Here is a 16,583-nt window from a genome sequence, read left to right on the forward strand (position 1 = left end):
GGTCCCCACCACGTTCCTGAGTCTATTAATTCTTGCATTCCACTTTTTCCCTCCAAGGTTCAATTTCCTTCTTTTTGAAATATATCCTTTAGGAACTGTTGTTAGCTAAGACCTAGGAGAGGTCAATTTTCCTAGTCTTTGAAAGCATCAGTCAAAATATGAGTTCAGTTGGATGTAGGCTTCTAGATTACAGTTCTGGGTGAACATGGTGGGTTGAACATGCTCATCCAAATTTGGCTTCTCCAGGATCCATTTAAAAACAATAATGAGTAGGCATTATGTAGAAATGTAGGAGCTCTTGAGGCTATGGAGAACGGGAGAGGAGACGACAAACTTTTGGAAACTAGAAAGAAGGTGGATAAGCAAAAAATGACCTAGCGGATCAAAGTCAGATTTGAAGCTGGCTCAGTTTATTCTACAACGTTATCAAGAGTCCAGGAGATGGTGACACCAGATAATGTTGGAAAGGGGAAAGAAGAGGCTGGCCCAAAAGGAGGAGGATTAGAAAAGCTCTTTGAGAAGCACTATCCATACTCCATGCTACTGATGACTTCTCTTCCCCTAACTAGGGAAGTTGGTAGCATCGTCCCGGTCCAAACTGAAAGGCCCAAAAAAACCAGGAGAGCCAATGGTGTCAGTCCCAGTCCAAGTCTGAAGGCCTGAGAACAGTGAGCACTACTGTCTGAAGGCAGGAGAAGATGGACACTCTAGGTCAGGCAGACAGTAAATTAACCCTTCTTCCACTCTTTTGTTCTATTCAGATCCTCAAGGGACTGGATTATGTCCACTTACATTGGTGAGGGGATCTTCTTAACTTGGTCTACCAATTCAAATGCCAATCTCTTCCACAGACACCCTCACAGACACACCCAGCAATCATGTTTTACCAGCTATCTGAGCATCTCTTAGCCCAGTCAAGTTGACACATTAAACTAATCATCACACCACCCTAGCAAAAGGTGGGTGTTTATTCTCTGGGAAGGGCAGAACGAGGTAGGCTGGACTCAGAGGGCACAGACTGGGTTAAGAGGAGAAGTACCACCTGAAACCAGGGTGAAGAAATGAATGTGTGAGACACTGAAAGTGGAGACCCTGCCTCTAAGCCCTGTTCACCCACTCAGCTTCCAGAATGGAAGCTTTTTCTCTCCAAGTAGAAGAACGATAGTGGAGGGGTCATCTCCATGGAATCTGACCAGATATCGAGGAAAAATGTAAACATAGTGATATTAAGGTTCCCCTAACAAACAGCCCAGCCACATCACCTTCCAATGAAACTCACTCAGATCTTCCAGTCAGCTTCTTACCCACAATTAAACACAAGCAGACACCTAAAAATCACCAGACAGCTGAAGAATGCCTCTAATATAAAAGATCAAACAAACAAGCCAGTAACAGAGAAAAATAACTTGGAGGAAAAATAAACCATGAAAGGAAAAGAAAGCTTCAAAATAAAATAATTATTAAAATCCTCAGAGAGATAAGCCATGGTTCTGAATCCCAGAAACAAGTTCAGAATACTGTTTGAAAGAGAACATTTAGAGAACATCAAAGATCTCTTAGAAATTAAAAACATGAGAGCAGAACTGAAACATTCAATAGGAAAGGTTAGAGGTCCAAGTGAGTTGATCTCCCAAAGAGTAGAGCATAAAGCAAAGAAAATAGGAGAAAAACATATAAAATATTATAAGACATCATATATGAATTTATATTTCTTTCTTTTCTTTTCTTCTTTTTTAGAGAGAGCGGGAGTAGTGAGGGTCAGAGGGAGAAGGAAGAAGAGAATCTTAAGCAGGCTCCACTCTTGGCACAAAGTCTGACATGGGGCTTAATCTTAAGACCCTGAGATCATGACCTGAGCAGAAATCAAGAATTGGATGTTTAGCCAACTGAGCCACCCAGGTGCCCCCTAAATTTATATTTCTATATTTGTATTTTCAATAGAAAATATGAAAGCTTACATTTTATTGTAAAACATTGTATCAAACAATCTAGGAAGGACAACATCTGAATAATGGGAGTTCAGTTGGTAGAGCATGTGACTCTTGATCTGGAGTTGTGAGTTTAAGCCCCACATCTGGCATAGAGATTACTTAAAAAGAAAGAAGAGGGGCTCCTGGGTGGCTCATCGTTAAGCGTCTGCCTTTGGCTCAGGGCGTGATCCGGGCATTCTGGGATCAAGCCCCACGTCAGGCTCCTACGCTGGGAGCCTGCTTCTTCCTCTCCCACTCCCCCTGCTTATATTCCCTCTCTTGCTGGCTGTCTCTATCTCTGTCAAATAAATAAATAAAATCTTAAAAAAAAATAAATAAAATAAAATAAAAAATAAAAAAAGAAGAAGAAAATAAGAAAACATGAATAATGGGAATTTCAGAAGAAGAAAGCACAGAAAATGAATGAGAATAAAAAGCAAAGAAATAATTTAAGGAACTTTCCTGGACACAAATACATGAGTTTCTAGCTTGAAAGGTTCATTAAGTGCTCAGAACAATGGATGAAAATGGATGCACACCAAGGCATATCACTGTGAAATATCAAAACAATGAGGACAGCAGAACTCATTGAACACTTTCAGAGGGCAATACCAAGTCACATACACTCAAAAGTCATACTTACACTCGTAATAATGCAAACACTGATGATTGATCTAAATAAAAATATACTATTACTATATTAAAAGGATGAGCATCTGGGAAATACAAAAGTGTGTGGTGGAAAAGAAAAACAATTCCGATCTTCCGAAGTGGAAGGAATTATTTCATTATCCTCTGGTCTCTGTTGATGTTGAGAAGTTTATTGACACTGCAGTTGCTCCTTTGTAGGTAATCTATTCTCTGGCTACTTGTAGGTTTTACTCCTTGTCTTTGGTGTCCTGTAGTTTCTCCAGGGTTTCTAACAATCCCAGTAAAGATGTGATGGGGCTCATCTGGGATCCTTTAGGAATCTATGTACAGCACTCTGATTGTATGTTGGGCTAGTTAATATCCCTGGACACAAACATTATACCCATAAAGATAAATCACTGGAGACACAAGAAGAGTCTTCGGATGAAATGCAAACATATAAATTTCTGAAAGAAGACTCTGGGTTGTGTCCAGGAAAAATATCTAGAGAATGAATGTAATAGATTGCTGAGTAGAGCATGAGCTAGTGCCCAGAGATAAAAGATAAAGAGATAAGTATGTCCCAGATTTGACAGAAAAATGAAACCAAATGGGGCCAGAGAATTCTTCCAGGAATTATTAAGAAGTGGCTGAATAGGCTCTGTAACCCCAGTCATCACCTCAGCCTCTGCTCTATACTCCCTTCCACGTCCAGCCCCCAGGGTAGGAGAGAAAGGACAAGTCTATGAGCTGTGGGTTGCTGGGAAAGGATGAGTACTGTGACTTTTCCCTCCTCTCCCTTTGGGAGAGAAAAGGGAAGCTGCTGTTTTCCAAATCCCCCAAATGTGAAACGGGATCCAAACATTATTCTCAAAGATGTGGAGTGTCTTAATGACACCTTATTCCTTATTTGGTCCTGTTTATACAGTGCACTTGCTGATCATCTGTCCTGTTCCTATATGTGCAAGGGGGAAAGAAATGGAGAGATGAGAGGGCAGAGAGAATGCAAGTGTGTAGCAGTCTGTACTCACACTACTTGGTGGGGAAAAACTGTGTTAAGTCACCTGCGGGTCCACAAGTAGCCAGACTTGAGCTGACTTGCTAGCACCCCACCCAAGAGGGTTACCAATCAAGCAATGATTCCAGCAGCGGGAGGCTGAGGAGTGTTCCACTGTGGACCAAAGCAGGGGGCAGTGGTAAAGGTCAAGTCTGAGTGGATCTCCCAGGTCAGGAGATGGGTCCTCAAACATCTGTACCTTCAGTAACCAGCATGGTAGACAACCTCAACTCAGAGAAATATGAATGTGAACTGGTTCAATTTTCGTCCACTTGCTGCCTTCAGCCATGCTTTTACTGAATCTCCCTTGGCTGTTCTTTAATGACATCTTGTGTAGACTCCATTCTGGTCACTTGCACATATAGAAAAGTCCACCACCAGAGAGCTAGTATTTAGACATGTGCCACACAAAGGGGAATGCTCTCCGGGAGGGGACTACAGTGGTAACAGTTAGGTGAACATTCTTTCTTTTCTTCATCCATTTTCCCTGCCCCTGTTCTGCAAGAACCAAGACTAGAGAAAAAAGATAGAAGAAAGAGTAAACGTGTAGACTATGCCCTTTCCCCACTCCAAGGTTCCCAGGCAGAAGCCTCACTAGTGGCATGGGGCACGGTGAAGACAAGTATTCAACTGGATATGCAATTGAGTTGGATTGGATTGGATGTTTTGGTTGGAGAAATAGGCTTGAAGATGAGCTTCCAGGAACAACACCCACAATCATACCACAGAAATGGCTTGCTGAGGAAATGACACCGTCAACCTACACGTTGGGAACTTGACTGCATTAGACCTATGGCAATTAATGCCTCCCCAAATCCAGATACCATTGCCAACATCCAAGCCAACAAGATGGAAGCACTGAAGAGCATGTATCTCTTTTGTTGGTCATGCAGGAACTTAAATATTGCATAGATGCATCTGATTGGTTGAGTCTGGGTCACACGATTTTATTCTAGGTGAAAAGGAAGCTGGGGATTTGAGCTCTGAGTTCTATATTGGAGAGGTAGAACATATAACATGAAAATTCTCCATATTCAGAAAAGCTTTTCAGAAGATGATAAGTCACTGCAAATGTGGCATGTGCCCACTATAGCTAATACTGTTTAAAATATAATTGATTAACCACTCACACCCATTAGGATGGCTATTATCCAAAAAAATCAAAATAACAAGTGTTGGTAAGGATGTGGAGAAATTGGAACACTTGTGCATTGTTGGCGGGAATATAAAAAGGTATAGCTGCTATGAAAAATCTGTATGGCAGTTCTTCAAAATGGAAACAGAATTGCCATATGATTCAGCAACTCTACTTCTAGGTATATATGCAGAAGAGCTGAAAGGGGGGACTCAAGGAGATATTTATACATCAGTGTTCAAAGAAGCATTATTCACCATAGTCAAAAGGCAGAAACAGCCCAAAGGCCCATTAATAGATAAATGAATAAATAAAATGTTCTGTTCACAAAATAGGATATTATTTAGCTTCAAAAAGAAATGAAATTCTGGTACATGCTACAACAATGGATGAACCGTAAAAACTTGATGTGAAGTGAAATAAGCCAGACACAAGAGGACAAATAGTGCATGATTCCACTTTCATGGGGTACTTAAAGTAGTCAAATTTATAGAGACAAAAATTGAATAATGGTTACCCAGGGATTAGGGGTTGAGGAAAATGGGGAATTAGAGTTTAATAGATATAAAATTTCTATTTGGGATGATGAAAAAGTGCTGGAGATGGACGGTGGCAATAGCTGTAGGACAGTGTGCATGGCCTTACCACTGAACTGTATGCTTACAAATGGTTACAATGGTAAATTCTATTTCTGTATATTTTACGACACTGAAAAATAGAATGGATTAATAGTTTTGGAAATCAAAACAAAACTGACCAGATAATTTATTTCATTACCCCCATATTTTAGGATTTAATCAGGCAATAAGGTAGGGAAAGGAGGACATAAAGAAGGATTTGTTTTGTATCTTTTGTGTTGGGACTCCTCACTCAGCAACGCTGCACCGATATGATGTATGAGAACGAGTGTTAGGACTTCACCCCCAAGAACTGAGATAACACAGTGATACTCTTACAGCCAATGGTCGGTGCGGCATATTGAAAAACCCCTCAGGTTAACACTCCTCTCTCTTCAAGTGTCCCTGTTTTGGTAGGAGTCTGCAACTCTGACTGTCCTTGAGCAACGAGAAAAAGATTTAAATCAAGAAGAGCAGAAGATGCACATATTGACAACAAAAATATCAAAAGCCAGTTTTCTTTGGCAAAAGGCTTTCAGTCTCATTTTCTCGAGCTTTAAAGAAAAACCAATTATTAACAAATGCATAAATCAAGGAGAGAACAACCAAATAATAATTAGCACAGCACGTTGGAGCCAAATATTCCCTGATCTCCGACTGACCTTGAGCAAATCACTTAAGCTCTCTGCTCTCCAGCTTCCCTGACTCTAGGAGGATAATCATAGCTTCTCCACAGAGGGGTTGGGAAATTCCCTGAATTCACTGTTGTCAAGTAAATCCATGGCATGCAGACACCCAGGGAAGACATTTTGTTCCTTTCAAAGTTATAGAAATTCAATAAAACAGTATATTGAGCAAGAATCAGCAAGTGTTCATTTGGGGAACATAAAGTGCTCTGAATAAAATAGAAACTTTATATACAACTGTCATTTTCTTTGTTATGGCTTTCAGAACCCAAAACACATTGGTTGCCAGTTGCAATGCAATTTCACTGCCTCTTGCCTCTTGTTGTCCTGGTGACTTGCTGTATCAAACGGTGAGGAGAGGAAGTAGTTCAGCAAAGGGGCAAGAGGGCCAGGCTTTTCCTGTCTTGCCAGAGCTCTTGTTTTTGTTTCCTGATCTTGCTCATCCTTGTGCAATTAAGTTGCAGCCCTGAATCCAAATATATGCTCCCGGGAACCTCCTGAGAACATCCCAAGTGCATGATTTACAAAGACTGCTCTGGGGTTGAAGCAAGCTATCTTGATTCTTTAAATACCTTACTTGAAGAGGAAAATTATAAATCTATCAGAAGGACTTTTAGGCTTAAATTCTTCTTCAGGGATTCAAAGTTAACAAAGGGGACAGTATACAAAAGAAGATGACCTTTTCCATATAAGCTAAAACTATACCATCATTAATGAATTGCATTATAGGCAAGAAAAGACAAGGAGCAGTTCTAGTTGAGGCCAGCATTTCACTTAAGATCATAGAATGGGAGACAGTGTAGTTTATGTTTTAAGTAGTTAAAAAATTTTTACAAAGCCGTTCTTTAAAAACACGTGAGCATTAAAAATAAATGAATATACTCTAAAGCAATAAGCTTTCGCTTAGAATTTGGGGTCATATTACTGATTTATCTTGCCTGTGGCGGCTAAAGATAATTTGAAAGTATCAGTAGGAAAGAAAGAATTATAGTGCTGACTACATCTAACTTACTACATTGTCTCTCGTAGTTAGGTGGTTTTTTATTATATTACCCTGTTGAAGGGAAATTGCTTACATTGATGACAAACCAAAAGAAACTCGGCCTTCCTGGTGGTGGTGGCGGGGGTGGAATGCTATTTTTCTTGAGCAAAATTATATTATAATGTGCTGACAAATTAAAAACAACTCTTCTGAGTAATGAATGCATAAGGAGACTCCAGACCAAAGGGATCGGAACAGTAATGACATAAAGGAAATACCCTGATTTTTTTTTTCCCTAAAAACTCAGCTAAAGTTCCAAGTAGTTTTCATTCAACAGTTCCAAATATCTTTCAACAGTGTCACTCCAAAACTGAAATGAGGGAAAACAAAGAGACATCTGAATGCCCAGTCTGTGCTCATTAGAAATGCACGGGTCATTTGCGTGATTAACAAGTCTTTGCTCATTAAGCCCTGGTGCCTGCCGCCCCGCCTGGGGGTAGGGGTCTGAACTCTGTGCCAGCAGCTGCAGTGGTAACATTCCTCTACTCCAGTTTCAAGAGCATGCGGTTTGCTGCCTGACTACCCGGGTTCAAATCTCAGCTCCACCACTTAGCAGCTCTGTGATTTCAGACAAGTTCCTCAGCCTCTCTGAACCTGTTTCTTCTGTAAATGGGAGAAAGTAACAGTCACTCTCTCCTAGGATGAAACAAGCTGAAGCCCACAGCACAGGCCGAACACGTAATACACATTCAACGGATCTTAACTATCTTCTGATTTTGCTACAAGCTTGGATGGTTTAACAACCCTGGGGTGCATAACTAGACTCGCTATTCCAAGATTATTTGAGGCAGAGGGATGTCCTTATTTATAAGCAAATGAAAAACTTAGTAGAATTCAATGATTTCTTCCAGGTGCCCAGGCGACTTTCTTGCATAAATTAGAATCACAGGGAACCGCGGAATTCCAGAATAATAGGAAGAAACCACCAGGTGATCTTCAGCCCTGGCAAAGAAGTTTCACAGAGGGAGAGAAACTGGCACAGTCCATAGTGCATTTGTCTTCGAATCAGAAAGTACAGGGATTCGGTTCCTTGCTTGGTCACTGCGGTGGGTCACATGCTGGCCCCCAAAAGATATGTCTAATTCTTAAACCTCAGTACTTGTGAATGGGAGCTTATTTGGAAATCGGGTCTTTCCAGGTGTAATTAAATTAAGGCTCTTGAGCTGAGATCATCCTATAGGTACTGTAGGCCCTAAATTCAAGGATGAGTATCCTTATAAAAGAAAAGGAGAAGACAGACACACCCAGAGGGGAAGCCCACAGGAAGACGGAGGCAGAGATTGGAGTGATGTGTCTACAAGACAAGGAGTGCCAAGGAACGTGGGCGGCCACCAGGAGCTAGGAGACAGGCATGGAACGGATTTTCCTTCAGAGCTTTAAGAATGAACCAACCCTACTGACCTTGACTTTGTTTTTGTTTTTTGGTTTTTTTTTTTTTTTAAGATCTTATTTATTTATTTGAGAAAGAGAGAGAGCATAAGCAGGGGGAGCAGCAGAGGGAGAGGGAGAAGCAGACTCCCCACTGAGCAGGGAGTCCGATGAGGGACTCAATCCTAGGATCCCATGATCATGACCCGAGCCGAAGGCAGACACTTAACCCACTGAGCCACCCAGGCGCCCCCTGACCTTGATTTTGGACTTCTGCTCTCCGGCACTATGGAAGAATAAATTCCTGTTGTTTTAACTCATGCATTTACAGGAATTTGTTACAGCAGACAGTAAAGTCAGTAAGTTGGAAAGTTCATGCACCTAAGAATTAACAAGATCAAGTATGTAAAGGTACCTGGACCTAACAGGTGCTCAGTTATGTTAGTTGAAAACATTCTCTTTATCTTCACAACAACCCAGTTTTGTTTTGTAAGTTAAGCATTATCTTCATTTTCTGCTGAGGAAACGGATTCTCTGGAAGGTCGACCAAGCAGCCCCAGGCTAGGTGAGAAAGTGGCCGGTTTCCTGGCTCCAGGGCTTGTACCTTCTCACCCACACCAATTTGTCCCCCGTCTTGCTTATACAATTTTGCCATAATTCTGTTACTACATCACGTCACCGTACAGGACTAAACTGCCATGTATGCTGTGTATCTACAAATTAAAATATTATCTGAGGAGGCAGTAGAAGTGGAGTGTGAGAAAGAAGTCTAAGGAAAGTACACAAAATCCAAAAGGCAGATCACTTATTAAGAATTAATAAGTGAAAGTTTTCTAAGTTATAAATCCTTTGGGCTCATTAAGAAACCCTATAAGAGTGTTGAATTACTGGGGCGCCTGGGTGTCTCAGTCAGTTAAGCATCTGCCTTCAGCTCAGGTCATGGTCCCAGAGATCTTGGGATTGAGCCCCATGTCGGTCTCCCTGCTCAGGGGGAGTCTGCTTCTCCCTCTGCGCTCCCCCCCCCCCAACTCATGCCTGCTAGAGAGCTCTCTCTCTCTCCCCTTCCTGAAACAAATAAATAAATCTTTAAAAAAAATGTTGAATTGTTTAATGTACTTAAAATAGCCTGAGACTGAGTTAGATTTGCTATGCTAAGGTAGCTAGTAGGTCCTTTCGAAAGTTAATTATACCCCAAAAAGCTCTTCATCTATCTACTGCCCACGGTTCTTTTGAGATTTACTACACCATCAAAAGTGGGACCTAGGCAACCTAATGAAATCCACTACTTATGCCAATAATCACCGCAGTGGTATTTCAAGGCCATCTCCTTAGTAAAAATATTTGTAGTCAACCTATTTTGGACGCCCTTGGGAGAGAAATACACCAAGCACATCAAAAGGGCATAATTCCCTTTCAGAACAGGGCTTTATTTATCAAACTGTTAGAGTAAGTCCCAACACTAGATTAGTGCAACTGCTTCATTCTTTCCCCCCAGAAAACCACAGAGACGCCAGGTCACTTTAGAATCTGCTGAGTTCAGAGCGAAGTCATGCAAACTGGTAGTAGTGCTTCGCATTGAGAGAGAATAAACATTCCGGGGAAATGAGATGCAAAGATTATTGTCTCTCTTTTTCTATCTGGTAGCTTTCAATTAGTTAATACAGTACCATCCACAAAACTGCTTAGCTGTATTACTAAATTTTAACTTAAAAAAATGAGGATTTATAAAGTACTTGCCCTTAGGCATGTCCCAGGGCTTCTGAACATCATGCTCGGCGGCCTTAAGTTAGAAACCCCATTCCTGGCACTGTGATGATGAGACAATGAGACGGAATTCAGATGAAGATCCCAATAAACACTACATCTTCCTCTTTTCCTGCGACATACCCCGCTGACATGTTTAGCATCTCCCAAGCCCAAGACTGGCTCACCTAGTCAAAACACTAGCACTTGGTCTTCAGTCCAGTGTCCTGGTTGAGAGCATGGGCTTCAGTTCTGTCTTCCACCATTTGCTTCCAGGAAGCAGCCAGTCATTCTTCAGGCCGTGGTTTCCTCATCTGTGAAATGGGAGGATAATAGTAACTACCTCACGGAGCTGTTAAAGGAAGGCCACATAAAGCCCTGGGAACTCTGTCTGACACACAACGTTTGCTCCCCTCATGCCCAACCTGATCCGAGGAGGCGGCACTCTAGGCACTGGTACTCGGGGGCGGTCCTGACGGCCTCCCCGGCGATCTCACAGTCCTGCTGACCAGCAGACCAGAGGGAACTCATCACAGTGCTCTAAATGAGACCTACCAGTGTAGAGCACATAGAAGGCCCCCTCTAATTTTCTGTGTGCTCTGCTAGTCCTGAAATTCCTCAGAACTTCACAGGACAGAGCTAACTCTGGCAGGCTCTCGAAGGATAAATGAATCTTCCCCTTGAGTTGAATGATTTAAAATCGCACACATTCAGTCGCTGAGTCTTGTTTTTGGTGACACTACATTGCGTAATGCTGCTACGTGGAAGAGCCAGGGGTGAGCGCGCTCACATCACCCTCGAATGCTGTCACGCTCATGTCCAGGCAGTGGAGATTACACATTACAGCTTTACTCTGTCTACGTATATATATGACAAGTGCCACATTGTTTTCCTAGGCTCGGGTCAGCTGACAAACTGTCCCAAAGGTTTTGAGTTGTCCAGTAATTCAGGTCAGACTAGCACTCTGAGAGTTGTAATGGCTTTCCTTGGGGAGGGGTCACAGAGAAAAAGGAGGGGGCTTGAGAAAAAGCTAGTGTGGATATGTATTACCAAAGTGCATCTCTAAAAACTGAAAGAGTTTCCCTCTTTGCTTTGGTTACTGGGAAGCCTGGAGACAAACTGACTATCTGACAATAGTAACTATACAGAGCCATGTGCTACTCTTTTCTCATGTTTTAAATTCTTAACTGTATCTGACATCTTTGCAATTTATTTAATTTACATAGTGTATATTTTTGAAACAAGTTCAAATCCTCTCTGGAAGAAAAGGAAAAGAACATATTTTTAGAATGCTCAAATTATGCTTAAGTAATAGAGTCCCTCAAAGAGTTAACTCCCTTCCAAAGGGCTTTCTTTACTCCCAGACAGATTACTCACTGGCAGATGAAGCATGAAGTTGCCAACTGTCAAACACCAGGGGGATATACTTCTGAGGGGGGGGGGGCAGAAAGAGAACCTTAATAGAACTTTCTCTTGGGGAACAGAAAGCATTCAGATGTATTTTTTAGAGCAAACAGCCCATCTAGTGCTAAACTGGCAAAGGACATACTTGAAGGACAGTGGCTGTTAGAGGCCAACGGAAATTCTGAAATCAGTAAGCTGGAGCAGCTCCACCAGCCAGTCCAACTGGACAGCCACCAGGACCGCTTCTAACAGAGGCTCAGAGAAGACAAACTGTGACAGTGGAAAGAACTGGGAAACGAGGAGATACATGCACACGTGTGCATGTGCACACACTGAGCACAAACCAATAACCCTACAGTGTTTGCACAAGAAGGCTACTTTTAGGGGCGCCTGGGTGGCTCAGTCATTAAGCATCTGCCTTTGGCTCAGGGCATGATCCTGGCGTTCCGGGATTGGGCCCCAAGTCAGGCTCCTCTGCTGGGAGCCTGCTTCTTCCTCTCCCACTCCCCCTGCTTGTGTTCCTTCTCTCGCTGGCTGTCTCTCTCTCTGTCGAATGAATAAATAAAATCTTTAAAAAAAAAAAAAAAGGCTACTTTTAGGAATATTTTTTTATTTTATTATTTTATTTTATTTTTAATTTTTTTAGAGAGAGAGAAAAAGAGAGAGAGCTAGCACGCATGTGAGCAGTGAGGAGGGGCGATGGGAGAGAGAGAAAATCTCAAGCGGGCTCCACACTCAGCATGGAGCTGGACACGGGGCTGAATCTCACGACCCCAAAATCATGACCTGAGCCAAAATCAAGAGTTGGACACTTAACTGACTAAGCCACCCAGGCGCCCCTGGAATACTTTTTTAATGGACAGCTTACTCCAGAATTACTACTGAGATAAGCATGAAATTCCAGTTGATCCCTGTGGTCAGAGAAAGTTATTTATATCAAACGGCTCACCATAATAAGCAGGACGTGAGGTGACAGTATTATACAGACACAAGGATACATACCATTCCTATAACTACCCACACACGCATCCCATGTACGTAGCTCTATTTCTGCTAGTATGTTACATATGTTAACTCCTTCGCCCCTCCTAAGAAATAAGTTCTAGGTTTGATCACTTGTGCTGTCAGGAGCTATAGACGTTACCTCACTTGCTCAGTAGACATGAGTGGCAGTGGTAGCCGGGCTTCCATCCCAGGTCTGGGTAACTCCTCTGTAGATCACGCAGTGTCTATGCAGCTCTATGAGTCAGGGAGGAGTAGGTAGAAGGAAGACCTGGGACGACATCGAGGAAAAATATATTTGAAAAAGCATGCTTTGCTGGCCACAAAAGAGGTCAATGCTACACCATCTTTCCCTATTACTAAAACTACTTCTAGCTTTGATGAAAACTTTACATGATCCAGTTTTGATGCTAGCCTGAAAAGATGTCTTTGTCTGCTTACTTAGAAAAGGTAGGTTTCATCAGGGACAATTTCAATGCCTGTGTGCTGGGGAATCCTGTTCTTGACCTGCATGAGTTACAGGCTATGCCTATATGATGCCACATCGGGAGGAAAAGCTAATAATTCACTCAGGGATAGGAATTTAGCTACATGATCAGAACTTCTGGGTTTTGGAAACATCTGGATGTCTGACATTGAGACACACAGCCTGAGCCTCACTTGCTGTTTTGCTTGGTACATGCCCCTGCATGAATCATACCAGAGCTAAAAACAGGGAGCAATAGAAGACAAAGTAACACAGGCCTGCGGAAAGCCAAAGTCTCTCCACCATCAATTACACCAGGGGTGGGGCTCTATGGGCTTCGGCTGGGACCCACAGTTTGGGTCTGACACCAAAGGGACGGTGGAAGCCAGAGGTGCCACTAAAAGAGATGATTGGAGAGGAAGTGGATGAATGTCATCCCAAAGGAGCAGAAGTGGGAGGAGAGTACAGAATTTAGAGCCAAGAAATAGACAAGAAGCAAAAGCAGGTTGGACTGAAGGGGGGGGGGTGGAGGGTGGATCCTGAGAACCCTTGCTGAAGGCCAGTGTTGGACATGGCTGGACATGGCTGGAGAAGGGGTGGACATGGCTGGAGAAGGCACTGTCTGTGACTTAGTGAAGTATGGCAGGTTGAATTTCACTCATTCATTCAGGTTGAAGGACAAAGAGGCTTAAGAACATATGTTACTCATACTATAAAACATTCTTGCTAAAAACTGATATTAGTAATCAGCTTTCCTTCTGGATTTTGCTTTTCAGTGGGAATAGGAAATGAACTAAATATGGCCCACATAAAAAGAGAAAAGGGTTGTGAATAGGATTTTTCTCTCATTTATAATCAGTAACTTAAAATCAACAACAGTAATACCAGCTAAAGTTTATGGGAATGTGTCAGGCTTTAGATGCATGATTTCATTCCATCTTCACAATAACCCTAGGAGGTAGGTGCTGTTATCATCCCCATTTCATAGATGAGGAAACTGAGACTTGGAGAGGTTGAATATCTTGTCCACCACCCACAGCCAGGGCCCTTTCTGACTAGAAAATTCTATACTCTCGGGAAGTAATGTCTCTGACCACAGCAACATTTTCTAGATATGTCTCCAGAAGCAAGGGAAACAAAAGCAAAAATAAACACTTGGGACTATATCAAAATACAAAGCTTCTGCACAGTGAAAGAAACAATCAACAAAACTAAAAGGCAACCTACTGAATGGGAGAAGATATGTGCAAATGACATAAAGGGTTAGTATCCAAAGTATATAAGGAACTTATACAACTCAACACCCAGGAAACAAGTAATCCAATTAAAAAATGAGCAGAAGGTATGAACAGACACTTCTCCAAAGAAGACATCCAGCTGGCCAACAGACACATGAAAAATTGCTCAACATCATTCATCATCAGGGAAATACAAATCAAAACCACAATGACGATCACCTCAGACCTGTCAGAATGGATAAATCGAAAACATGAGAAACAACAAATGTTGATGAAGATGTGGAAAAAAAGATAACCTCTAGCACTGTTGGTGGGAATGTAAGCTGGTGCAGCCACTGTGGAAAACAGCATGGAGGTTCCTTGTAAAGTTAAAAATAGAACTACCCTATGATTCAGTAATCCCACTACTGGGTATTTACCCCAAAAAACCAGAAACACTAATTCAAAGGCATACATGTACACCTATGTTTATAGCAGCATTATTTATGATAGCCAAATTATGGAAGCAGCCCAAGTGTCCATTGATAAATTAATGGATAAAGAAGATGTGGCATATATATACAGTGGAATAGTACTCAGCCATAAAAAGAATGAAATCTTGCCATTTGCAACAACATGGATGGAGCTAGAGAATTTCATGCTAATCAAGTCAGTCAGAGAAAGACAAATACCATATGATTTCACTCATGTGGAATTTAAAAAACAAAACAAATAAGTAAAGGGGAAGACAGAGAGAGAGGCAAACCAAGAATCAGACTCTTAACTAGAGAGAACAAAGCGGTGGTTCCCAGAAGGGGGGTGGGTGTGCAAATGGGTGAAATGGGTGATGGGGATTAAAGAGTGCACTGTGATGAGCAGCAGGTGATGTATGGAAGTGCTGAATCACTATATTATACACCTGAAACTAATATAACATTGTATGTTAACTATACTGGAATTAAAATTTCTTTTTAGGGACACCTGGTTGGCTTAGTCAGTTAAATGTCTGCCTCCGGCTCAGGGCATGATCCCAGGGTCCTGGATTGAGCCCCACATCTGGCTCCCTGCTCAGCCGGGAGCCTGCTTCTCCCTCTCCTGCTCCCCTGCCTGTACTCTCTCTCTCTCTCTGTGTGTCATATAAATCTTTGTTGAATAAATCTCTGTTGAATAAAATATTTAAAAAAATAAAATAAAATTCTGTACTCTTAAATCACATACGTTCATGATCTCTAGATTATGGTTTCAAAGCCCTTTCACACACAGTATCACATTTGGTCTTTTCAACAACTCTGGAAGCAGGCCTGGTTTCCAACCTCAGCTTTGTCCCTTCCTAGCTATGCTACCCTTCTTCTCTTAAGCACCTAGACCTGAGCTTTTACCATCTGGAGAGGGAGTGTAATGATGGTGTCTAACCACCCATGGGGCTATAGCGAGGAAGAGAGGCACTAATGGATTCACAGTCGTGCCCAGCACAGAGTTGAAGGCAAGGAAACGAGTGCTCTGTTGATGGCCATACTGGGTTATAGATACGCAGAGGGAAGCCCAGGGAGGTGGAGGACCTCACTCAACACCCCCTGCTCGGCAAGTGTAGAGCTGGGAGCTAAACCCACATCAGCATCCCCTCCCGTGAAACGTCTTGGCCCCACGTTGTTCATGACACCACTTCACGGCAGTAAGTATGGCAGCTGCTGTGACAAACAGTCTCTGGTGCAGGTGCACTTGAGCTCGGTGAAAACATCTGGATGCTCTTCATGGCAGCTTTGAAAGGAAATTTTCCCCATTCTGTTGGCACAACTGCACAACAGGTTTGGAAAAGTGCAATTCGGAGCCCTTCTGCTGCTGATTCCCCTAAACAAGGACATGTGTTTGGCGTGTTGCCTGAAGGCCCAATGGTGTGTGTTGAACTACAGATTCTGTTGTGATTGAAATGATGAGGATTTAACTGAGGATACCTGGCACCAATGATATATGGGGGTATACGTGTCAACCCAGCGTAATGGTTTGGGGTGGGGGAGGGGAAGGTTGCAGGAGAAAAACAATCCTCAGATAACGAAACAGAACACAAGGCCAAATCTCTTCCAAAGAATTTATAACGAGCTTGTTTATGAGTCATCTGCAACTGAAAGTGAGCCCATTTCCTTCATATTGGAATTCCATGGTACCAGCCTTGAATAAACTTGTAAAACAGACACTGTTTGCTAGTACATCCTACATCGACCTTTTCACTCTCTTCCTGCCCTCTGAAG

General features: G+C 42.3%; 1 protein-coding gene across 3 annotated transcripts in view; it reads right to left on the bottom strand.

Moving 5' to 3' along the window:
- Positions 1-16,583, bottom strand: part of MAMDC2 (MAM domain containing 2) — a 278,192-nt gene that overhangs the window by 157,742 nt on the left and 103,867 nt on the right. For all 3 annotated transcript variants that reach the window (XR_005831848.1, XM_040620254.1, XM_040620255.1), the window contains exons 3-4: positions 12,797-12,925; positions 10,437-10,562 (exon numbers count right to left, since the gene is read on the bottom strand). The gene's annotated coding sequence lies outside the window, so the exon portion shown is untranslated. The remainder of the gene's footprint in view (positions 1-10,436; positions 10,563-12,796; positions 12,926-16,583) is intronic.

The sequence above is a fragment of the Ursus maritimus genome, unplaced genomic scaffold (genome assembly GCF_017311325.1).
Source record: "Ursus maritimus isolate PB19 unplaced genomic scaffold, ASM1731132v1 scaffold_34, whole genome shotgun sequence".
In the NCBI taxonomy this organism is placed as follows: Eukaryota; Metazoa; Chordata; class Mammalia; order Carnivora; family Ursidae; genus Ursus; species Ursus maritimus.